This window comes from Sturnira hondurensis, unplaced genomic scaffold (assembly GCF_014824575.4).
Source record: "Sturnira hondurensis isolate 20B ecotype Veracruz unplaced genomic scaffold, ASM1482457v3 Scaffold0017436, whole genome shotgun sequence".
Lineage (NCBI taxonomy): Eukaryota > Metazoa > Chordata > Mammalia > Chiroptera > Phyllostomidae > Sturnira > Sturnira hondurensis.
In genome coordinates this window covers 5,591,588-5,616,731 of record NW_028090067.1, presented here as the reverse complement: position 1 = coordinate 5,616,731, position 25,144 = coordinate 5,591,588, and the positions used below count along the sequence as shown (strand labels likewise).

Sequence of the window (25,144 nt, the reverse complement as noted above, 5' to 3'; positions counted from 1 at the left end):
ATTGAGCATTTTTTTTACCATGTGCTAGTATTGCTAAGCATTTTGCATGAATTATCTCATTCAGTTAGTAGGGGCAGGAAGTGCCATACTAGCATATTAGGTACTATCAAGATTGTATAGCATATAAATACATATTATATAAAAGGAATCAATAAAATTATGTGAACTCCCAATAAAGCAATTTCATTTTTTCCACCCTCTCACTCTCCCTCACTCTCCAGCTATTTCATTTTTGAATGGAATTCCATGGAACTGATAAATTAAGGAGAAGAAAAGATGTAGGAAGATAGATGTGGGCTCCTGAACTGACTGAAGGAGGCGTCACCGGAATGAACTGGTAAAATGATACTGTTGTCCGGTTGGACAATAGGAAAGGTTCCAGGAAGATGGGTAATGAACATAATTCTTCGTCCTAGTGAAGACACAGTTCTTCTGGCTACGGCACACTGTTCCTCAGCACACAAACGAACCCCTGGAAACCGCGCCATTCTCCTGAAGATTTATGTGCCAGTGGTAACACTCTCCACACACTCTGCTCCCTGACTACCTCTCTATCTGGAGGTGATTTTCAACAATTTGCAGGTGATTTACGATTCTGTTTTGGCTTCTCTATTTCTTCTGGGACACACCTGGGACAAAGCCTGCACCGCAATGGGAGGTCTGTGCTCAGGTACAGAAACCAATCTTTAGTATCAGCTTAACCAAACCCAATCAGGCAGGCATATTTGTTGCTAAAAAGTTGTATAATATGTTTTGACTTCAAATCTAAATTTGAACCTTCTGTGGCCACTTCTGTGTGTCAGTAAGAGTGAAACTGGAGGAACCATGGGTAAGGCAAGGTGGAGTCCCCAGTACCAATGTTTCCATCCAGCTTGACAGTATTCTGTGGGCTTATTAACACATTTTTAGCTAGCATTTATCATCTAGTCTGTCTTCTTTTCCATTTTGCACAGAAGATCAAGTAGGCAGGCAATTCAATGAAGAGAGTAACAGAAAATAGTAAAAGTGATTGCCTCTTTAGATTCCTACTTCTCAGAGTTAAATAGGAGCAATCGCCATTGCACTACCGGGTTGAACTGAATAGCATATTTAATGAGCCAGTCAGAGAAAGACAAGTGTCATATAATTTCACTCATATGTGGAATCTGGTGAACAAAATAAACTAACAAAATAGAAACGGATTCATAGATAGAGAATGGATTCGTAGCGAACAGAACTGACAGCTGTCTCAGAGCGGATGTGCGATGCAAGGCTGGGTGAAGAAGGTGAAGAGATTAAGCAAGAAAAAAACCACCTCATAAACACAGACGAGAGTGTGGTGAACATGGTGGGGAGTAGGGGGAGGTAGGAGAGGGTAAATGAGGGCTATTGGGGGACAGAAGGAGACTTGACTTAGGGCAGTGAATGCAAAGTACAATATACAGATGATGTATTATAGAATCATACACCTGAGACCCACATAATTTTGTTAATAAACTCACCCCAACAAATTCAATAAAAAAGAATATACCTCCAAACTCATAGATGATTTTTGTTCATTGAAAGGGCGGACAACTTCCTGAAATAACTGATTTTCCAATCTCGGAAGCCACATTTTAAAACAACCCGTGAGATATAGAAGAGCAAGCAGATGACTCTGAATTTTGGTTCTGTCATGTCCCAGTGTCTGTGCTTCCCCTCCCCCATCCACAAAACAGGGAGAATAACACCCCCACACCGGAGGTTTTTGAGAGTCCTTAGGACAGTGCCTGGAACATAGACAACATTATGCTCTGGAAAGACTAGGCATGATGCTCATCATCATTATTATTCACATGTCCATTATTTGAAAGACAAAACAAGACCGTGCTATGCTGGCTGTAGCACCAAGGGGAGTTAAACGCCATTGTGTTATCCATTCAGAGCTAATTTTTACAAGAAAATTTAAAATTGATTTTAGAAAGAGAGAGAGGAAAGGAGAGAGAGATTGAACCCCCAACCTTGGCCTATCTAGACAATGCTCTAACCAACTGAGCTACCTGGCCAGGGCCTCATCATAGCCAATTTATTCACTATGACATATAGCATGCTTACTACGTGCCAACCACTACACAGTATTAAACAAGGCAGAAAAATCATCTGTCCTTATAGAGTTTATATTCTAGGGGGATGATGGACACTGAACCAATTAATAATTGGCTGCAGTGATGAGTATGGTGGAGCAAACTAAAGGAAGGTTGAAAATGGCAGTGACCTTTCCTCGGCCCCCACGGTCAGCTGCGCTCAGCAGAATGGCTCACTGCAGGCCTGTGCTTTTCCTCTAAAAGGAATTCTCCAGCTGACATTCGAGGTAATGGCTTCACTGAAATCCCAACCATTTGGATGCAACAAAAATAATCCAGCATATGAGCGCATCCAGTTAGACATATGTACACTGGTTTTCTGAAATGTAATGTGTATGTAATTTCCCGAATGGCTGGTTGTCACATCCATCTGGTCTTATTTCCATAGCACTTGAGTGCACCACGAGGATATAAACCCTAAAAGCTAGAAAACAGAATTTAAATACCCAAACACACACGAGGTGTGTTTTCCAAAGCCGCAGACAAGCGAGCACTGTGGTAACTTCATTAAGCTCTCAGCCACAGCTGAGAGTAGCTGAGACTAAGCAAAAAGGCCACAGAACATCAAAGACATTCCACCGGCAGACCTCATTAAGTGGGCTTACTACCAGCTTGACAAGCTAACGACGAAAATCTAGTTTGGAATTTCTGGACATAAGAACCCCGAACAAGTCCAAATACACCCAAACTCTACCAGGCGTGCTATCCGAAAAGGCAACAACCCGGTGTTTATTAGGTCCACCGTCCAGGGATGGATGGTGTCCTATTCAACCATGCTGAACAGGAAATCATGTTCAACGTGTTTGCTGAGTTTGGGCCCTGGTCCTATTTAAATTGTATAGATGTTGTAGGTTCCCAAATTAGCAGTGGTCTCCAGGGAGATGCTCATCTGGCCCTATATCCTGAACACATGGCTGGAATGTAGACACCACACTGCTTGGAAAGTATTTTTGCTACTGTTTTCCCTTTCTCTAAGAGGCTTTTCCCATTTCAAACTTCTGTCAGCACCCATGGGGTCTGGACCATGTTAGACTGTACTTACTCACATCCCACAGTAGCCACTCTAGGTATGTGTGTCTCCATTCCAACCATGTTTACGTCCCTGCCGTGGAGGACCACTGATTTTCATGAAATAATTAGCACTTGTGTGTGCCCCACACAGCGGGGGAATGCCTTATAAATATTGTAAATCCCCAAGCCAATCTTACTATGATCAACCCTACTTTTCAGATAAGCATGCTGAAGATCCGAATAATTTGCCCCACCTTTAATTAGTGGACCACCAGTGAGCTACACCCAGATCATCTGCTTGCAAAGGCCCCATTTGAATTCCACTACCCAGGGCAGGGAGGAAGGAATGTTTGTGGAATGAATAAACATATTACTTAATATCTTTAAAATTAAACAAGGAAGAATTTGCCACTTACACTACAGTGTTGCTGCCAGAAAAGGTATATAATGAAATGTTTTTTATTAAGGATAGCTATTTAAAATACTTTCAGGTGCTGGGTCTTGCACTTTCTATATTCCTACAGCACTTTTTGTAGTATCTTGCAAACACAAGGTAACTGTAAGAGATCTGTTGAATCACTGAACTATTTCCCCAATATAATAAATCATAAATAGATGCAAAAAGGGTCATTTTCCCTCTCCTGTGACTAGCTCCTTGTATGAAAGAATAGACTTTTCTGGAATCTGGCTTCAGGTGCTAATTTCTTAAGAAATCCCCAGATTTCTGCCCCTGTTTAGACCTCAGGGCCTTTGTCCAGACCTGAAAGGGACCCAAGTTCCTAGTTCCAGCTTTTCTGAATGTGGCCCACCCCATTTCCACACAAGCCTTAGTAATTCCAGTAAAAACGAAACTATTGAGAAGAATGCAATGAGTCAGAGTATCTTAATGTTTGTTGAGGACAAACAAATTCTGCTCTCGCTGTGAAAACCTGGAGAACGTCCTGGATTTCATAATACATTCATTACTGGGCCCTATAGGTAAATATCATATTCACTCGGCACATTACTGTGGACCAGCACTGCATGGAAAAACAGCATTATCAGCTTCTTTTTTCTAAACAATCTAGAAAAAGATTCCAAGTGTACTCTCCTGCCTTGATTTCTTCCCTGTCCATTAGGTAAGCCACTTAACATCTCTGCAAACCCCATTTGCAAAGAAAATGCAATGTCACTTGTCCTATCTTGTTACTGTGAAGATCACATATGATACTGTGTGAAGCATCACTTTTGGGCTATGAAGTGTTATATAGCTGTAAGAAATTATTAGAAAAGAAAAAGGCCAGGAGTTTATGTACCACATACCTCGAAAAACCAGGTGTTTAACTTTGTTCTTATGTAAATGATATGTTTACATGCATGCACACATATTTAACTGGGACAAAATGAGCTTGTATATATACTGGTAGTAAATTCCAGGGACTTTATTATATAAAACTTTGAGTTAATAAATGCCACATTAAAATGAATTATCTAACTGCCCATGTTGGCTTTTGATGCAGAGCCACTGTGTTTTACACAGTAATTATATGTTATCTATTCGATATTGTGTCAACTTGATGGTAAGCGCTGGGTTAAGGTGTTCATCTGCATTATGTAGTTTGCTCATTCCAACATACTCTACATAGATATTCTTAATTCCCTTTTGCAAATGGGTAAACTAAGGCCCAAAAGAGTTAAGAAAATGTCCCAAGGTCCCACTGCTGGCAAATTATCAGAGGCGAAATATGCATTTAAGTCTGCCTGTCTACAAAGCTTTGCTCACCAATTCAAATCATATTCATTTGAAATCTGCACTAATTCAACAGTAGCATATGTTACATGGTTTTGCCAGCAAGTTCAAGTAAGTCCTATCCCTTGTGAAATATTAGGGTTCTTTTGACCAGAACATAAACTGATTAAAATGTGCAACTTTTTCAAAATAACCAGGAGGTTTGCATTTTAAAAAAAATGTCTTCAGAGGATTTACAGCCCCTGCATCAGTGACAGCACAGTATCCCATAATCTAGGCTACTGAGAGTTACAGATGGGATTCATGGCCATGATCATTAACCAGGGATTGTCTTAGGAGCTCCTACTGTGTGCATGCTGCTTCTCATGGAGGAACTCTGTGAAGGCAGAGGGGAAGGTTTGACATGAAAAAATACAATAAAAAATAAACTACTAAAAAAATGAAAGATACCCTTTGGGGAGCCTATGATCTATCCTTTCGAAAGAAATCAGCATACAGGAAGCAAAGAGTCAAATTAATCTTAGAATACATTAGCAGTACTTAGAAGTAATAAAACTAAATCAAAATTTTTTCCGAAGGATTAAGTCCCTCAGCCTTTAACTTAGTCTGACCTGCTTCTCCCACATGCCAATTAGAGTTCAAAGAAAAGATTCATACACTTCATTTACAGATCTGTTGAACCTTGGGCACAGCGATAAATCCTTTATAAAGCAGAAAGATAGCTATATTTATTCTTAAAATTAACTAATTTGCACACTGAAGTTAAGTGATTTGCCTAAAGACACTTCATTGGAAGTTCTGATAAAAATCCTTAACTCCATTTCTCATTTTGCATCACTGGCCTCTTTTCCCATTTTAAAGTTTGCTGTGCAGAAAATGCTCATGTGTCAAGAAAGATGATTTTTAAAACTCTGACAGAAAACAAGTTAACATCCACACATGAGGGCAAAGAAAATTCACTAAAATATTTAGAGAATTTCATGGTAAGAGAAGTGTCCCAAGCATGACTCTGAATAGAACAGATAGATGGCTGAACTTTACGGCGGAGATTTTTCCTTCTTGTATCCATGGTCTGAACACAGACTTACATTTACTTACTCAGCAGTTGTTTCAGTGAACACAGCAGCACAGAAAGTAAACACACCTAGTAATCAGACTGGTTGGCCAACTCTAGTGTTTACATTCAACTCTTTGCTCAGGTGATTTTATGAATGCTCGTGTTGACACACACACATTTTGTGTCTATAATAGTGAATTCACATAGACTGTCCACAGAACAGTCAGCAAGCTACCTATAGCCACTGGAAAATAATCCCTTCCAAATTTTCAAGAATAAAGAAATTACAAGAACAAAGGAATTTTACATTAAGCATCTTTGAAAGAACTAAGGCTAAAAAGATAATGGAGACAAGACAATTCAGGTGACTTTTCAGAGCATATTATTAAGTAATCATCACTATAACACACACTAATTTTATCTTAAAAATACTGGGATGAACTTCATTGATTAGACAGCAAATAGCAACGATGTGCTATAATTGGTACTGATACAGAAAATAGAACATAAATGGCCCAAGGAGGACTTAATGTCTCATTTATCCACTCGGATTTAAGCTATTTCAAGCACTTCATGTTTTCCTGGGCCAGTTAAGAGTACTTGAACATTTTTGCAGCTAAGATGTCAAAAGTCATTTTCACAATTTTTTTTTAATTTTTAGTATTACATTCTATTGTAGTTTTGCTGGATTTAAACCTATCTTAGGGAACCCAAATTACACAAAACTTTGGGGACAGAAATTAGCATGATTGATATAATTCGATTTTCGGTAATTATAATCCTCACTTAAACCTAAATTAAATATGCTAAACTATAATTATGTTCAAATTTACATCATGAAAATTATCCCCATTTTGCTCGTGGCATCTTAAAATATCTAATAAGGGATCTTAAACTCTTAAGTTTGAGTCAAGAGGCCTTATTTTCACAGCCTTTGGGAGGAAGAGACTCCTTACGCATTAAGCATAGTTTTCCCTTCCTCTCGGGAAAGGAAAAATGGGTCCATTATTTCCTCACTGTATCTTGGGAAAGATTCGTACTATAATCTTTGGATACCTCTAAGTCACACTGCCATTAATGAGTGCTGAGTGCCAGAGCAGATGGTAAAAGATTAATGCTTTCTTTGGAGAGAAACCTTAAGCAAAGCAGGTCACACTTTAGGACAAAGCTAATGGGAACCACAGACACAGGGGAGACCTGTAAAGCTTTTAAAACTGGTACTTTAAAATAAGCATTACTTTGCTATGTACTTTTAAATGATTAAAGATCAAACAAACCGAAGGTAATGAGAACTCACCTTTCAGCCCTGTGAGTTGCTCATTGATTCCCAAGAATCCTATGACCAAACTTTATTATTATTATTAATTTGGGATACAAGAAGAAAACATCCATAAAATACTACTGAGTGTAAACTGTCTGTTTAACCTTCCTGCCATTAGACTTCATTAAGTTAGCTCAGTTGGTGTAATTAAACTTGCAAGGCAGTTTATCTTTCTCTTCGAACAATAGCTAGATATAATCTGGGATATATATTGGTCAAGAAGTAGACCAGTCTGAATGTGCAGGGTTGGTGCATTATGAAAGAGCGTGATGAGTTTCTTACAAAAAACATATGACTCTATCTCCAGATGAGTAAAATAGTCACATTAATACTGGAATAAGGCAGAAGAACCCCTGGCTGACATCCCATCTGTTCTTATGAATTAAATTTAGAAATTATATGTAATATAGACATTTCTGTCTGAATATCATAAAACCCTGACACATCCAGGCTTTCATTAGAAAGCTCCACAATGTGACTTGAATAACAATCCGTCTTAGCTAATTAGTATTTTCAGTTCAGCATATTCACTTCCAGACATATTGCTGTTTGCACATGGTAATTTAGGTAAACAGATACCATCCACAGCTGCATCAATTAACACTGCTAATCAAAACTGAATTCAGGTAATTAGGCACATTTATGCAAAAAAATGTGTAATTTTGGAGAAAAGCTAGATTTTTCAGTAATATGTCAATAAGTAAAAATCTCCTTTTGCTTATGAAGACGAAGAATGAGGGGAGAGAAATTACCATTAATATATACATCATGCAGACAGAGTGAAAATTCCTAAATTAAATCTCAAACTTTAATTGGCCTGTATTTTCAGAAATTGGATCGTATTTTTCATAAATGTTTTCCTCAATGTTTCCACATAGTAAAGTTGATTCACATCTGCCTAATGGTTTAATCAGCATCATCAAGCAGGACTCAAATGGTTAATGAATTCTCAAGTATCTATATCATCAGAAGAGATGTTGGTCAAACTTGCTCTTCCATCTGGCCTAGCGTCTCTTACGGAAGATGCTCGCAGCATGTCTTGTTGTGTTGCACACTTTACTTTCTTTGCTGCAAAGTGCTCATCTGCAGACTCAAAATAGTAATTTCTTATTTTCCTGCAATACTCTTAAACTTCTCTGATTCTACACCATGCCCTTTTATTATTTTTTAAATTTATTTCAGAATGAACACTGTGAATTATTTTTCCTGTTTTTTTTCCAAACATACACCAGTGTGATTATTTTCATTAAATATTTAGTCAAGCCCTGGCCAGTGTGGCTCTGCTGGTTGGAGTGTCGTCCTGCAAAGTCAAAGCTTGCTTGTTTAATTCCTGGTCAGGGCACATGCTTGGGCTGCAGGTTCAGTCCTTGGTCAGGGAAAGTACCAAAGTCAACCAATAATTGTTTCTCTCTCATGTAGATGTTTCTCCCCGTCTCTTTCTACCTCCCTTCCCTTCTATCTAACTAAAAATAAATAAATATTCTAATCAATTCTAATCAAGTCATGAAAACTAGTTTAAGTGTTGGTAAATTATAAGTGATTAACTAGTGACTAATAATTATGGATGAGATGAGACTGATAGGCCCAGAGTTAAAGCTAAGTAAAAGAAAAAATTGAACCATTTTAAAAAGCACTCTGAAGTATATATGGAAATACATTTATACCTCTAGCTATACCCGTATCTATATCTGTACCTACCTACTTATCAATATGTGTATAGAACTCATTTTTTTTAGCTTTTTGGACTTTGAAACTTAGATTTATTATTTCTTAGGGTCAATACCAGGCCTCTATAATGAAGAATAGAATCTAGTGTCCACTGGGAATACAAGAAAGAAAACTGTACTTGAACAAAAGTTAAATAAAAAAAACAAAAAAAAGAATCTAGTGTCCATAGGTTAATTTTAATGATAATAATCCCTTTAAATATAGTTTAGCAAACACTTTCTTAGTACTCATCATATATGAGGCACTCTTCTAGGCCCTGTGAGTAAATACAGAGATGGATTTGGGCCTATAACACTTCTCTGGACCAAGCTCAGAGAGTTTTCAGGCCAAAAGAATCAACTTTCAGAAGATGAACTTGGTATCCAAGTGAAAATTTGTCAATCCCAAACTTTTGGAACCCCTTAAGCTAATTTTGCAGTTTACTAAAATTGGTTTACCAATTTGCAGTTTAACCAATTTACCAATTGGTTTACCAATTTGCAGTTACTAATTTTGCAGTTTACCAATTGGCTATTGGTTGATTGTTTTGTTCTTATAAAAATCAAGAAATGAGAACCAAATTATTTTATCAGGTAGCAGAATGTCTTTTTTACATATTGCAGTAATTCTGTACAACTTGTGTGTTTATTTTTTATATTTATTGAAAACATTTCCCCCACATATTCCTTTAAACACATTTAATGTAAAAAATTCCCTATGGAACAGAGACCTAACAGACTCTGTGCTCATACCCAGTTTCAAAAGCGGAAATTATAAAACATGAAGGCACATCTATCAATGGCTTGTCAAACTACTCACTCAGCCAATGAAAGTCTATGAGGTGGGACAATGGTACCTCTGACTTTGACCCCGTTTAACAGAATTCTTTATAAATTTTAATGAAAGGTAGGTAAACACAAACACAATTCTTTATAAATTTTAAAGACAATTTTTAAGAAACTCTAATGATACATATTTGGAGAGTACAGTTTCTGGTCTCCACGAAATGAACCAACTAAGTCAAGTTCCCTGGATGAAGGTGCCAGTAAATAATCTTCGGCACTCTAAATCACTCCTCTCTGCCTTCCTTAGAAATCACTCAGGAGAGAAGTAATTCATTTCAGTAAATTCCTTTGTCTAGAGAAAGGCTTGTAATTCACCTAAAAATCCTGTGCTCACAGTCACCAAGTTTTAGCAAAGTGGAACTCTATAAATATCACACCGATAGCTCAAAGGACATCTCAAAACGCAGAACCAGTTTTCCCCAACCTAGATTGTTCCACTGACTCGCTGTCTGACTTCTGTCAATCACTCTCCACCTTGAGTCTCAGTTTCCGGTTCATAAAACGTGGCTCCCAGACACTTCACCAGATTGGAGGTTTATACCTGGAACATAGGAGGTACTCAACAGATGATACCTGTTGAAGCTGAATAAAGGTCAGTCAGTGATGGTTCCAGAAACACTAACGCTAAAGTCACTTTAGTCAAAGTTATCTTCTTAAGTAGTTCTCTAGATTCCAAAATAATGTATACAGGTGATGTGATAATCTTCACACAAATAGCATGAATGCATCAATAGACCACACATCACTACACTACATTTGGTAGGTTTCCAATTCACTTGAAAAACTAATGGGAGGGAACTAACCTTCACAATTACTGGGAAAGGTAACATTGGAGCATTTATTGTTTCCAGAGTACTTTTAGTAGTCTGTCAAACAAATCACAAGAAATAATTCATTTGACCAAAATTACCCAAGTTTTTTCTAGAATTACTGTCTGCTAAAGAGAATGCTATCTTGAAAAATTCATAGGTGACCTTTTTGACTATTAATGATTATAAAAATACTGAAAATTCTTGAATTTCTCAGTTGTTAGCTTTCTTTAGCCCCATCTGATAAAATTGCTCATTGTCAGCCTACTTTAAATTAGTAGTGGAATTAAATTAATTGTTGACTAACAAACAATATGGAGTGAATAAAAATGACACCACTGGTCACTTTCTAAGCAGCCTGCTTTTTAGACAGAAGAACTCCAAAATAGGAGGTTGTAAAAATATCAAACATTAAATTTTGGCTTGTTAATGTAAAGAATGTTATTTCACGACTATAAGGGAAAACATCGCATCTGGAATGGATGGATTAGAGGGGACAGAGTGCCAGAAACAAAGACAATAAAGAAATAAAAATGTCTTCTAAGCACCCTAAAGCAAAACAAATGATTGGATTTGGGACTTAACAAAATATAATCTTATTTGTCTTTGCTCTTTCAGCAGTTCTTTCTATACTATGACAATATGCATTTCTCCTTTTCAAACCATGATTTTCTTTTATGGAAAAGATGGCTGATAATTAATGGTAACTTAGAAAAGGGATCTTTGTTGTCAGTAGGCCAGAACATTAGCTTTTTGTGCTTAGAAAATGTATTTACAATAAGTTTTAATGCTAAAAATTATTTTCATTTAGTTCTGGAAAGAGGCAAGGCAAGAATAACCGAATCAGAGAAGATTATTGAATTGTAGCTGAAGAATGAATAGCGCTTACTTTAGGGATTTAATTTAGTGGTAGTGTTTACTATTTAGTGAAAATTACTTTTAAGAAGAAGACAATTATTACTATGAAGTAGCTTGATTTTTTTAAGGTTTGACAATTCAGTGTACCAAAGCTAAATGCAATAATCTATACTTTATCAGGCAAATTACAGAAACACATGTCTGTTTACAATTTGCGGTTAAGTTCTGGCCAAGATTAAGAATTAGGAAACTATCTGTATAGCAAATAGATCTTAGTTAAACGTATCATTAATCCACGCTGCAAGGTATTGTCCGGCTCTCTGGAGGATGCCAGAGTCACTTTGCTAAATGAATAATCCCAGTCATTCTATCACAAGTTTTTCGTCTTTGACTTTCTTGACAGGCCTAGAGTAGAAACTTATCTTTCAAAAGGATGTTTAAAAAGTACATGAAAAGCCTGTGCAAAAATAAACTGTAGCGCCTCGGGCTTCTTAATTTTTACACTATAATACCTTGGACTCTTCTACCTTGACATATTCAGAGTGAATTCTTTGATGAAAAGAGGGAGAAATAAATTACATGCGGAATGAAGAGAGCCTTTATTATCATTTTAATAGTCCACCGACACATAAAAGGAAGATGCTTTCACTGTGCGGTGGGACCTAAAATCTAAAAATATCCACTGACTTAGTAATAAAAAAATTTAATGTGATACAGAAAATGGAAACCGTTTTTTAAAAAGTGATGTGAATATACAAGATTTCAAGGGCTTCAAGAAAATTTAATGAAGAAACATAAAACCAAAACCATTTAAATGGCTTTGTAAATAACTAGAGCTTGTTTCCCCTTTGACATTTTTTAACTTAATGGAAATACTGAATATATACATAGACTATCAGAGATCATGGGCAATGAAATTCCAGCCATCAGAAACCATCAATTTTTATGAATAGTTTCCTAAGTAGCCATACCAACAGCCCCCATTTTCAGGAGACAGCCTATAGATTAAACATGGACATAATATGCAGTTTAGGAGGTTGGTGTTGGATTACAATGTTATTTCTGCCTAACCTTTTCAGGATATTCTAATGAGATCACGCATTTTCAGTGTGTGCAGACTGCCTTCAGGCCCTCTGCCTTTGTTGGGACGGTGGTTTGGATGTTTTGAATGAAGGAAGTGGTGCCGGGACTCTTCCCACGTGCTCCCAATTATCTATACATTATTGTACGTTCTTTGCCACTGAGAATCTCCAGCCAGAGCTATGATCCTTCCAAACAGCACCCATTCAGATGTGCAAAAATGAAAATGCAAATAGGAGGAGGGGGTTAACTTATTATTATTTGAATGACATACGACCTGTTCAATGTTTGCATTTAAATTGGCCAGAATAATTCAGCTCTAGCTTTTAATTTCAGAAGGGTTAATCACCCTAACAAAGGTCAATCAAACTTTAATCTTCAATAAAATTGCTACAGCCCCAATCACCTGCAGGACATTTATTACATTCCGTTTTCCATGCAAAAGAATGCATTGCTTTCATTACGCATCACTAATCTTCTAACTCTTTACATTAGCACATTTTACCAAAAAATATTAATTCCTTTGAAACTCTGACAAGAGTTCATTTCTACACATCTCAGGAGATAATCCTGTTTAAAAGAGCGAGTGTATTAGCTGTGAACCACTTTCCTAGCCCTGTCTAATCCCCATAGACCTCCCTCACTCCAACTGCGTTTATACAATAGCAGATCTCAATTACACAAAACATTATGGAGGTTCAGGTTAAAACAACATTATATTATTTTAGGAACTTAATCCTCCCTATTGTCTGTGATTATCCCATTCATCTACTTGTTTCTGTCCATAATGTTTACCATGTGCAAAAGTTATTATTGATTTGGCAGAAGCAAATGTTAACCATAGTTGAATAGCAATTGAAAGACTTAAATTCATTAATCCATTCACTCAATAAATATATATTGTGTGCCTATTATTGCTGGATACTAGGAGGGGAGAGATGCAAAGTCAAAGAAAAATAAAGAGAGTTTTTTTCATGAGAATAACATACTCTTCTGAAAATGATGTCTGGAATATAATAAAATAATGCTTTAAACCTCCACTTTCAGCCTGTGTTATTAATGCCAGTCAATTTTAGAAAACGCTAAAATGTAAATCAAATTTTAAGCAAAATTTCACTAAGCAGTTTTTAAAAAATCATCTGGACACTTAAAGGCTTTACAATTAATAATCCCATAGAATAATTCATTTAAAAAAATGAGAGTATGAAAGTTGATCGTCAAATTTTAAAATGAGTATACTCAAACTTTCTAACCTCCCGTGGTTAGGAATAAAACCATGAGACAGTTGAAAATGGACTTGTTAAACAAATACTTGCTATAAATTGTTTCCCAAATTATTTCATGGTGTTTAAACACAGCTAGTAACACAAAAGATAAATAGCAATGGACAAAAATGAATTATTAGGGGTTTTTTTTTGCCATGATATAGTGAACCAGGTGACCGCACAGGGAAAATAAAAGAACTTTAACGTATGCCTTCAGTTATCTAGTAAATGGATTCCCTTGGTGTTACAGCAGTGGCGTGACACAGCATTAAGAAGCCAGACTTCCCCTTCTTCGTATCTGCTGAGATGCCCTCATGTCTGTACTCAGAGGAAGCACACAGGCATGTACACGGAGGCACACGTCCCTTCTCACTGATATTCACGTTCATTCGTTAGCAATACGTGATGGCTAGAATCTGGGAAACTCCCCAGAACTTGAACAGCCGATCAAGCAAAGCAAATCGCAGTGAAAAGAAAATACAGGTGTAACAGTCAATGGCCAGGCCGACATTATGGAATAGCACATAAATTCAAGAAATACAGAGCTTTCTAAATGCTGTCAAAAGTCCAATTACTTTGTTCAGTTAAAATCAAGATTTCAGCTCTTATGTCCCCCGCTCTAAGCAGTTCTTGAAACTCAGATAGAACCTCTACGTCTTCTCTAACTATGCTGGCCTCTTTTTCCACTCCTGCAAGTAGATGGACACAATAGAACGAGGCAGAGAGATGGCATTTACGAGGTTGAGCAAAATAACTCCAATGCTACATAATATAAATGTTCAATAGATAGTTGCAGCCAAACAGTAATTCTGAAACCTGATAAAGATTAGCTAGACACAATACTGAGAGGCAAAACTCTCAATATGGAAAGCTATTTCATTATATTTCTGAATTTCCAGATTTAGAAAAAACCCAAAGCTTTTAGAGAATATACTCTACATGCTCAACAAGCATATGGATCTTTTTATGAATCACTTTGGCCATGAAACCAAAAAGAACTCATCAACAATCAAACAAACATCTTACTATGGAATCCCAAGATGTATAATTATAAAAGAAACATACCTTTGGCTGAACAAGTTCGAGATTTCTCCTCGCCTTGCCTTCACAGCTTTGCCACTCCACCTTGAGCAAACATCAGCTCCGTATCCCTTCTGATCTTTGTGACGATGCTGTCGTATCACAGGCAAATTTTTCGATTAAACTTTGCAAATGCAGTAGCAACTTTGTTAATTATGATATTAGCCATCTGGCGGGTACAATCAGTCAACCGCTGTAAGAAAGGCAGACAAAGAGACATCTAATCATTGCAACCAGAGCAGATAAATTTTGTTCCTTTCTCATACGTGTCACAGAGTCTGTCCCTTCTGACCCTCTCCTCAGCCGGTGACTGTCAAACTGAGATTCTGCGAGCTCCTAGCTTCCCTTTATCCTTGCCTTAGATCTGAAACTCCTGGTTATCAGGAAGACATGCGTCACCAGCTGTCTCAGAGCAGGAAAGCAATCAGGTGAATACTACTTATTATCTTGCGTTGCTTTCCGAGCAGTGACAAGATTGATTTGGGACCAAAAATACATTCAGCTCTCAGACATGTAGTCCCTCGGGTTTGAGTTCAAACAGCAGGGTATGTGCAAAGTTGCAATACTGGAGGACTTCAATTCCAATGGTAAGGATATGGGATATTAGAAACGTAAGGACAATTTAAAAAAATCTATCAGAGTTCATTTTTCAGATGCCTTGGTACTCCCTTAACTACCTTTGTGCTGCCTAGTAATATTGATGGGCAGATTGTTACCCAAAGGAGCCATCCGTGGCTAAGTAGCCTTACGTCAACCCATGGAAGTGTTATTCCAATATTATTTTCTCCCCGCACCCCTTTTTCATCAAGAACAGTACTCTAAAAGTTTTAATTTCTGGAATATATCCTCACATAAAAGTTCAAATCACATTTATACAGAATAATATGAGACAGTAATTTGGGCATCTCAGTTAACAACTGTTTATAAACAACTTTGGGTTGAAAGATAGACATCTATCTCTACTTGTCTTAATACAAATTTTCTCTTGAAAACCATCAGTCCACTAAAATCATACGGAAGTATAAATCTACTCATCAATCGATAGGTAAATATACACACAAGTACACATAACCAATTTTCTGAAATTTAAATGCATATTTGGTACCATGAATAGCATTCCTACAAAACAATATAACAATATTTCTGGTAGTAAAACATCAATTGATCAGTAAAAAGCTTTATCTGCTTAGTCAGCCATGAAAGCAATGTAATATTTACTAAACGACATTTTCCCCATTGAAATTTTAAGCACCAGTGAAGTACCAGTTGTGTGCTGCAGAACTGAAGGAGGAGTAATATAAGTAAATATAAGTAAATATAATATAAGTAAATTAGTAAATCTTTCTGGGATGGAAGAGTTTGGTAGAAGGTTAAAATGCAATTCTGAAGTGCATTTTATACAGGAATTCTATATATCTGGTTCCCTAAAAGGAACAAACTGGTTATTGTGATGTGAGGAAATTGCAATACAGTGTATTAACAAACCATGGTATGTACCCTAAATTTGCATTTTACTTTCACTTTAGGACATTTCTCTCATGGAGGGTCCCAACTCCCTGTACTTGGTTTATTTAGCCTTAAGTGCTAAAAAGATAAATGTGTTTAGATGCAATATTCCCAAACTACAGAGCAAAACACTTTCATCCCGGGACAATAAACTGTTTTCTTAAATCTCACTGGCACAGAGATGGGAGGAGAAAACATGCTTTTAGGAATTCTTAGAAATCATGCACATGTACGTCTCGCTCTGAAAATAAGTTATTCTTCATCCTTTGTGTCTTACAGTGATATTAAGAAATGAGTCAGATGTCATAAAAGCAAAAGAAAAAAGGAGTCAGAAAGGTTAGAGGACAAGGCTGTGTGGTGGTACAGTGTCAAGGGCAAAAACAGCTGTGATGCCGTGTCGGGAAATGGGCTGTGCCCCTCACGTTCACCATCATAAGCTTGGTGACTATCATGGCTCCAGCACACAGTAGTTTCTCAAGAAATCCCTGTTTGATGAAGAATGACTACTTTTGTCAGACGTACCATCCTCCTCAAAGCAAACGTTACTTTCCAAAAGTGGATTCACCTACTTCTAAAATTAAATAATGCCAAAAAAATCACTCATTAAGCCTATGTTGATTACTCTATGTTACTTGCCATATGTTCATTCAAAGTATACCACTTAAAATACTGACAAAGCAGTTCATACACAGAAGAGTTGAAAATAAACATTTCCTTTAAGGTAACAAAATAGTTGTTCCAATAAGGCTCACTATTTCCTCCCATGAAAATAATTCAAACTCAGAAAGTTAAAGATGAGCCAAAAAGGTCTTTAGTCTTTGACTTAACAGGGGACTTTCTCTCAGGAAATGCAAAGAGAATGAAATACATTACGTGCACAGCATTTTTTGTTGCAGTAACACCCATCAGAAAAAATGGAAACAGCCTAATGTCCCCAGTGAGAGAAATTATTAAAGAAATTATAGCAATTACTTGCATGCAGTCATTATGTGATAATGAGGATGACTGAGAAAACCAACTTCTGATGAGTATACTGAATGAAAAAAGCAGAATACAGGATTGTACATATATTGATTACCGAGTACATTCAGACAAAGACTAGAAGGAAAAATGCCACAATAGGAAATATGTTGTGTGGGATTAGAAAGGATTTTCTTCTTTTACAAAGCTCGACTTAACACCATTATAACCGTTAATCTACAAAATAAATGTCGGAATAAAGAACCCCATCTGTAAAACGTGGGCACGAATTCCCACTCAGAGCAGAACCACCTTTCTCAAGGGCACACCTGTGCCACATCTCACAAAGTGTATTGTGTGACTACAACGTGTAGGTGTGGAATGTTGTAAAGATGGAAGCAGTCAGGGAGAACAAAGCAATCTAGACTTGAAAACACGGTCTGTGGGGAACCTCGTGACTCCATACGGACCACCGTGTCCCACTGTGCTAAGAAGGCTTTCACAGGGGTGCCACCAACCCTCTTCCCTGGGCCCCTGCGACAGCTCTTCTTAATCCCCATGGTCACTTGAATATGTTGAATTAAGTCTCGCATGTAGATCCATTCCATGTCTGCCTTCCAGCCTGCTGGATGGAAACTCCAATGTCTAAACTCCCCTCTCTTTTAGGTTGCAGTCTCAGGAGCCAGGCATCCGGCTCCCATGCCGTTCCTGGCTCCTCACTTACTAGCTCTGGTGCTTTAGGCAAACGATTAAACCTCATTAAGACTCTGTTTAAAACAACAACCCCGCCTTGTAATGCTATTGGAAACATTAAATAATACATGTCAATTGCTTAGCACATCGTAGGTATCCAATACATGTTCTGTCATTGCTAAAGTAGCTATGGAAGGGCTGGGAAACTGTCCAGGCCAGCAACAGGAGCCAGGGATCCAGAATAAAGCTTTTTGGGTCGATTCAGATCCTGGCTTCTTCACTTAAATAATTAACAACAACAACAACAACAACAGTAATAACTTCCCCACAGAGTAATAAGAATTAAATGACTACTATCAAGTATTTACTGCATAGTAAGTAACATTTGCAACTCTGAGTATTACTCTCCTTCCTATGCTAATTGGTTATTTCTTCCTCATTGCTTAACTATTGTACAAGACAATTAAATCAGGACTTTGCGAAGACCAGAGAATACATATAGTCATGTGTTTGACAACAGGTGGATGAAGATCTTCACTGCAGTACGATTTGCAATAACGAAAGACTGAGAATGATAGAAAAAGTCACCAAAGGTTAAACAAGGTATGGCCATACTGTGGAAGGGCACATAGCCATAAATGAATGCAGAAGTACTGGTATGAAATTATTTCTACAATACATTTTAAGGGAAAGAAGAATGGTGGAGAACCACGTGTATTATACACTATCATTCTGCTTAATACAGATTTTGTACATAACGTTATTATGCTTAGAGAATATCTCTGAAAAATACACACAAAACTTCTAACAGTGGTTGCTTCAGCAAGGAAATGGGCTTGGGGGTAGAAGTGGAGAGAAAACTACTCTTTACACTATATTCTTTGCTATGATACGAATTTGTTATATACACGTGTCCTTTAAAAACATTAACAAATTTCACTTAAAATTTTCATCACCCCTACTTAAACGTGCAACCAGTATATTCCAGTTTCTTTATAAAAAAGCCTGGACACCTTCTGCTTTCCCACGTTAGTGGACACGACTCGCCAGCTCCTGCCTGCCCAGCTGACACACAGGATGCGGTGCTGTGGTTCTGAACCGTAACGTGGCCTCACCACCTTCTGCTTCCAACTCTCATTTCAGTGCTATTTGCAACAGCACTTGTTGCATGAGTTAATTTTCCTCACCCAATCAATGCCAGACTATTGATATTCCTGCCACACCTCCTTTCTCAGAGGATGTTTTCCTTAGAAAGGACTTAACTTGGCACGGGAGGCGAACTGCATTCCTACCTGCTGTAAAATTCTAGAGTCATTTCAAGTAAGGAGCCCTCTCTTCATGTTCCCGATGTATGAATGTTTGTCCTCTGCCAATCTGCTCTCAAGCTGAGTCTCCACATGCCAGCAGAACATGCAAAGCCAATGGCTTCTAATGGGCACAAGATACCACAAAGCACGTATACCTCGTGTATAAAACATTGTGAACTGATCACCTTAAAGTTTAATGTGGGCCTTAAACTTAAACTTCTTGTATTTTTAAATTTGAGAATTCATTGCTAATCATAAACATTATCTAAACAAATGCTGATTAATACCTTCGTAGGAATCGTCCCAGTGACACGTTGTCTCCATGTTTGAAACAAATAGTCTTTTCGTCTTTTAAAAGGTGCAGCTACCAATCACAGATATTATGCATCAGAGTGCTTGGCTTTAATGGGGCGACCTTAGGCAACCTGTGGCTTCTATTGTCTCATCTGTAAAACAAGCATTGGACTCAAAGGGGAAAGACGATGATTAAAGGGGTTAGTTAATGCACTAGACCCAACGGTCAACACTTGGGAGCACTTGGTAATGGATGCTCTCATCAGCGGCATTGTCATTGTCATAACTGTTCATTTTAAAGTCCATTAGATGGTCAATCGCACTTCTAGGATTCGAAAAATCTCCTTTTTTTTAACGTTCTAGTTTTTCTTTTCCAGAGCAAGTCCATAAGGCAACTGGGAATACTTATCCTGTAGATCAGCACTTCTCAAGCATTCTTGATCATGTAAATCATCTGGGGATCGTGTTAAATGCGGATTTTGATTGAGGGAGTCTGGGGTGCAGCCTGACTTCCCCCATGCCTGACAGGCTCTGATGTCAGGCTTGCTGCTGCTGGTAGCGAAGGTCCAAGGCTATACACCACCATGTGCTTTCAGAAGATTATGATCTAATGTTGATTTTCTGATCTGCTAACAGGTCATTTAAAATCAAGGCAGCCTTGGGAGCTGAGGCTGGTTCTACAGAAGTTTAGAGGCGCAAGAGATGTTCAAGAATCAAGGCCACGTTTGGCAGTCATAGACCAGAAGGCATGACCAGAGAAGACATAACCCATAAAGGGTTAAAGTTAGGAATGCTGTCTCCACCAAGATATGCGATATAAATGTTTTCTTCCTTTCCTTCTCTTGAACATAATGTAAGAACTTTTCACCTTTCACCTTTCACATTGAGATAGAATAATGGAGTTCAAGTGAATTATCTAATTACCATTAGGAGGAAATAAGCAAGTAAGTTAAGAATGAATATGGGTCAGAATTGATGAACACAAGAAAATGTGCAGGTAATAGTTAGTATCTTTTAAATAAATTCTAATATGGTAAGCTGCATTGACCTGGGGATTGTTACATCAGTGAATCAGACAGCCATTATTGTAGCATAAACTAGACTTTTAAAGACTTGTAAATCTCTCTCTCTCTCTCTCTCTCTCTCTCTCTCTCTCTCTCACACACACACACACACACACAGACAAGAAAAAAAGAGATTTGGGTTTGTGTTGATCCCTTCCATGAAGGCAAGGCAAAAACTGTACTTTTCAGAAGTCCAAGCAGCACAGAATCATTGTTGACTGAGTGTGGGTGTTTTTGTTTCAATTTTATAGAAGGGACAATGCCTCTCCCACCCCCACCCCCCAAAAACAGTTGGTAGCCAGATAGGACAAATTGGATGGGGGAGAGTAACAGCGTCTTTGGCGGGTCTCAGAGTAGTTCTGCCTAAGGAAGGAAGGATTGGGTAACCTTCCTGCACAGTTATTCTCAGATTCCATATGGGAAGCACAAAAATAGTGAAGCAAATCTCCCCGGTTCAGAGGAGGGTACCATGTGTAGGCTTGAGAGATACTTTTGAGTGAAAGAAAGTTAGCTAAATATTTTTAAAATAGGAATATTTTAGAGTTATGTTTAGGGATCAAATTCCTTATACATTTTGTCTATAAATGTTTCTAAGGAAAATGTTTATTCTGAGATTTTTCAATAATTATTAGTATTTTTAGTGCATGCATGTTGAGATAGAGACACATTTAATAGACTAGAAGGTCATATCACAATATTCTTCCTCTTGAATAAAGACCTTTTCATAACTCTCTCAAGGTCTTCTGGCTCTTATGAAACATCAGTGTTTTGCTCAGCTGAAATTATTCTGACAGCTTTGACATTACATTATCATCACAAGATCATGGTACACTTCAAGATAAACAAAGATTCATGGGGAATTAAAAATAAAAAAGAATTAATACAAGTTTCCAAAATACCAGATTAGACTATCAAAGGTTACTCAGATAAAAACTTGATATTTTCCGGTTGAACTAAGCATAACTTTGCTTAATGTGGGTAAGCGAACAATACATGCTGTTCCTTGAACATCCCACCTCACACAAGAACCTACACATTTAATTTTAAAGATTTCTTGAAAATAAATGATGTTATTTTAGCATTTGATGACCTAGAATGAATTCTCCATATGGATTAGTTCTGATTTGAACTGATTTTCTCTGCAACTCAGTTACCATCACTCCCATCAAAAAGAAGATGAATATCCAGCAGGATCCCAATAGTTCTACAGTAAATTTTTTTAAGTAGATTGTATAGCCTTTGCTCTCATGTGGTCTATTAATAAGTTAGTAAATGACCATACAATTTACTGATCTGCAAAGGTCAGTCACTCTTATTTCCAATGCAAATCTGACCCTACAAAGCACATACGCATTCATACACATATAGTTAAATACTTTCAAATCTGGTGGTCCTTTACAGAGGAACATAATTAAATTGTTTTGGGGATTTTTTTTTTTCAAGAAAGTTTACTATTGCAAAAAAGAGAGAGAGAGAAGTCCACAATGAAAAGTGTAGTTTGTAGCTGAGTTTCAAGCAGCTATTTTTATTTGCATGTATGAGTGTCCATTTATTTTAAGAGTTCTGGCCAGAATGGGAGTTTGGAAGACTATGCGTTAAGAGGCAGGATGAAACAGATGCAGAACACAGTTAAGATCAAAGTGCCCTATCAATTCATTTGGAGAGTCAAAATCCAGCTGAGCCTCAGAACTCTGTCTGCATAATAAGAAAGGTTGACTAAAACATAAGGATTAAACAGATGAGCTGTCTCCCGCGGAGGCGTGGGAGGAAAGCCCCACTGAGACTCTTGTAAAGACACTCTGGAAGAGCGCACCTGCTCCTCCACAGTCCAACCTACAGAAGACCAGCCAGCCAGAGTACCAGACCGCTAGTTTTAAGAGAAAGGAATCTATGTCCCGTGGATGTCTTTTTATTTGCCATGATGTTTTCAGCCTGGAAAAAGGACGAATGAATAAATCGCCTCTATCTTTCCAAGGTGACTGATAAGTGCTTGTTTTTCAAAATTGAGAAAAAAATAGGTAGTGCTAATTTTCCTGTGTTGTGAAATAGTATTAGGGAGATGCCTACACCTTGTGATCAAAATATGTTTCCAATGAACAGTGTTTTTCTTGAGATAAGCTTGAATAATTCTGGTAAATACATGTGGGTTCCATTTTCCATTCTCGGGAAATTATCATTTTTAGTGGCATGAAGTATATCCCAATTATTATGAGCACCATGCCAGGTTATACTCATTGCTATGCTAAATTATACCATTTGGTTCTATATAGCAAGAACACGGCACAGGCATCAAATGCACTTAAGGTTCTGTGCCTGTGACAAATGCTACATTTATTCTAATGATCTCGCCACAATGTTATGTTGTAGCTACTGATAAGAAATTATTCTAAACATAAAAACCATTTTCTTTTAAGAAAGCTAAGCAAGCTTAGCCTTTAGCAACACAGACCAACTGAGTGGGGGAAAACGTATGGAGTTGTGACATTAGATTTCAAATAAAATTTTAAAACCTTACCTTCTGTATAGACTTTCTCAAGCATTGCATGTACAGAGGTTTAAAAATGTGATTAATAGACCCAGATATACAGTAAGTATCAGCTTTGGTTTTATTTACCCAAACAGGCAATTATGGAGTCTCTGAAGGGTAGAATAAGTTGCGACACGTTATGAAGTGGTTTCACAGGGTTGAAGTGTAGTCTTGGACCTGCTGCCTAGCAGTCTAATTCCATTCTCACTCCTTCAGCCCACGCATGTCTTTACAGCATTGATTATGTATAAGACACCACACGGGACACGGAGAAGAGTTACACATGAACCATAAGGAACAACAGTAAACCCTAAGCCTGAAATGGATGAAGTACATAAATGCTATAGAAGTGGACTATTGTAAGAAGTCTCCATTTAAGAGGTGTGGTTTGATTTAAGACATAAGGAATAAGGTATTGATAGAGGGGAAGAGGAGGTAACTGGGTTTCCAGGAAAACAGGAATAGAAGAAGCTATTTCAGAGAGAGAAAAACCAAGAGTCCGAAATGAGAGAGAGCACATCACCCCTTAGAGCTAGAGGACAGAGAAACGTGTGCGATGTTAAAAAGGTAAGAAAGATAATAATGAGGAGTCTTTACAAGTGCATGAACTATTTTCCCCTAGTTTCTCAAGATGTAGTCTGGAGAAGCTCCCTGGTATTCCTACTGAGAACTTGGATGATCCAAGCCCAGTCAAGAATTTTCAGAGGTGAGAACCAAGAAACTGAATTTTTGAAGAAACTCACAAATTATGACACTATTTTAATCTCTTAGTGGCCACAAGGAAAAACCGAAGTATTTAGGGAGAGGTGAATGAAAGAGCATGTTAGAAGCACTTTGGAAGGGAGAAATGGGAGGCCCGAAGAAACAGTGGACAAGACGCCCAAATCGGAATTTCTTATTTTAATCTGGGTGTGTGCTGATAATAATTATCTTTGTTCCAAGCAAACATCAATATTTTCATTTCTCAAAAATATCATCAAAATTTCACAGGAATTCCTCATATGTCAATATTCTAATGACGTTTTTAAGAATGACTTTGAAGTTCAACTTACTTTGGTAAGACACTACTATTACTTTAAAAAAGAAAACCCTTTTAAAGTCCACTATTCTACTTCTGATAACTCTACCTTAAGTACCTATTTTCAGAAGGTCTCATTCAATTCTAACCCTTCAGATAAAAAAAAAAAACATTAATTTGGTTATACTTAGAAACAAAGCATATATCTATAAAACAATTAAAAATATTTTAAAATAATAGTGTTTCTATATGTAGGATCATCATAGAATAATAATAAGAAGAAAAGTGGGCCATCAAAACACCCATAGTAATTTCTCTAGTATTTCTCAAATCCTTGCCTAAGGTCATTTTTCCTCCATAACTATAACAAATATGTAAGCACACATTTCAGACCAGCTATGAATATCTTCAGCTTCCTCAGTGTGAACTTGTTTTTTCTCCCCCAACCCGACCCTGAGATTTATACTCTGTAGCCATGTAAAAACTGCAAAAATTATAAAAAGAAAAAAGAACTGCAAAAATTAGAGGTAAAAGTGGTCAAATTCAATGGTACATATTAGTATTTTAACCACATTGCTTGCTATGATCATTTTAATTTCTTTCTGCTACCAGGAAAACTTGTTAATTCATTTAACAAATACTACTGAATTCCTCCCAGCACTAGGTACTACATTTGGTACAATTTCAGGTGATGGGGATAGAAGATGAGCAAATGGAAACAGGCCTTAAACAGACATGAGTGGATTTCTTTGTTTTAAAGATTTTTTTTTCCAGGGAAAGTAACGCTGTAATGTTCCCTTGCAACATTTTCTGGGTCCACCATAGCTATTTCAATGCCTTAAAATACTTACTCTTTCGTTCTTTACATATATTTTATTTATTTATTTTTAGAGAGAGGAGACAGAAAGGAG

General features: G+C 37.3%; 1 long non-coding RNA gene across 1 annotated transcript in view; it reads right to left on the bottom strand.

Annotated features, from left to right (window-relative positions):
* The window catches only part of LOC119002399 (uncharacterized), a 101,894-nt gene that overhangs the window by 18,061 nt on the left and 58,689 nt on the right, over positions 1–25,144 (bottom strand). The window contains exon 12 of the long non-coding RNA XR_005069733.1: positions 14,850–15,057. This is a non-coding gene — a long non-coding RNA (uncharacterized LOC119002399). The remainder of the gene's footprint in view (positions 1–14,849; positions 15,058–25,144) is intronic.